Genomic DNA, 571 nt, shown 5'->3' on the forward strand with positions numbered 1-571 from the left:
CATTCATATGTTGAAGTTCCTACACCAATACTCAGGATGTGATTGCATTTTTAAGTGATCATTAAATTGAAATGAGGAAATTGGTGTGGGTCCTAATCCAGTAGGACTAGTGTCCTTGTAACGAAGAAATTAGGACACAGATGCAGAAGGGAAGACCATGTAAAGACACAGAAAGAAAACAGCTGTCGGACAATGAGAAAAACCTCAGGAGAAACAAACCCTTTGAATACCTTAATCATGATCTTCGACTTACATCTTTGTAACTGTGTAACCATAAAATTCTCTAGCTTATGCTATTCAGACTATGATATTTTATTTTGGCAGCCCTAGTAAACTAGTACACTTGGAAACTTGTTACCAAGTCAGAAACGCTGACAGTGAAGCCTGGCAATCTTTAAAAGCCTTTATCTGATTTTTGTCTCCCGGCTTCCCCCCTAACCACCCCCTCTCTTTTTTTTCACTTTTTTATTTATTTTTTTATTTTTTTTAAATTTTTTATTGTAAAGATACTATACAGAGGGTTACAGTTACATGAGTGAGGTAATGAGTACACTTCCTCTTGAACATTGTT

The sequence above is a fragment of the Dipodomys ordii genome, unplaced genomic scaffold (genome assembly GCF_000151885.1).
Source record: "Dipodomys ordii isolate 6190 unplaced genomic scaffold, Dord_2.0 Scaffold133, whole genome shotgun sequence".
Taxonomy (NCBI): domain Eukaryota; kingdom Metazoa; phylum Chordata; class Mammalia; order Rodentia; family Heteromyidae; genus Dipodomys; species Dipodomys ordii.